Below are 677 nucleotides of genomic sequence, written 5' to 3' on the forward strand. Positions count from 1 at the left end.
TATATATATATATATATCTATATATACATATATATACAAACGCACAACACTCACCCACAGTTCACCACACCAACCACGCACATGGTACACACATCCACAATTCCGCCAACTATATACATATGTTCATATGATAATTGGATGGCCGTCGACTCTTAGGAATTCTTCCGCTCTTTTACAGGTCTTGTTTTTAGTCCTGCAGAATGTCCATAAACACCCTCCTCAACAAGTGGAATTGCTGGGGGAGTCGGTTTAGTCGCCGACGACCCGACCGTGCGACAGACAGCACTGGGTTACATTGTACCAGAAGGGTAAACGACCAGACATATGGTAGTCTGACATATGGTGGATAGCGTGTATACATACATACATTCATACATACATACATGCATAGATACATACATGCATACATACATACATATATACATACATACATACATACATACATACATACATACATACATACATACATATATATATATATATATCGAATTTACAGAAGACAAAAAGCAAAATCCGAACAGAAGTGAGGGAACATCAACCATGTGTATTAGTCTGACGCTAGGGAAGATTGATATTTAGCTCTCAGTGTATGGAATACATTATTGTTGATCTTACCCTGACGGAACACTAAACTATACATTTATATACATATACATATATATATATATATATATATA

General features: G+C 36.0%; 1 protein-coding gene across 1 annotated transcript in view; it reads right to left on the reverse strand.

The window, feature by feature from the left end:
• The window catches only part of LOC106867808 (atrial natriuretic peptide receptor 1), a 900,438-nt gene that overhangs the window by 327,699 nt on the left and 572,062 nt on the right, over positions 1–677 (reverse strand). The window lies entirely within an intron of this gene.

This window comes from Octopus bimaculoides, chromosome 8 (assembly GCF_001194135.2).
Source record: "Octopus bimaculoides isolate UCB-OBI-ISO-001 chromosome 8, ASM119413v2, whole genome shotgun sequence".
NCBI classification, from domain to species: Eukaryota; Metazoa; Mollusca; class Cephalopoda; order Octopoda; family Octopodidae; genus Octopus; species Octopus bimaculoides.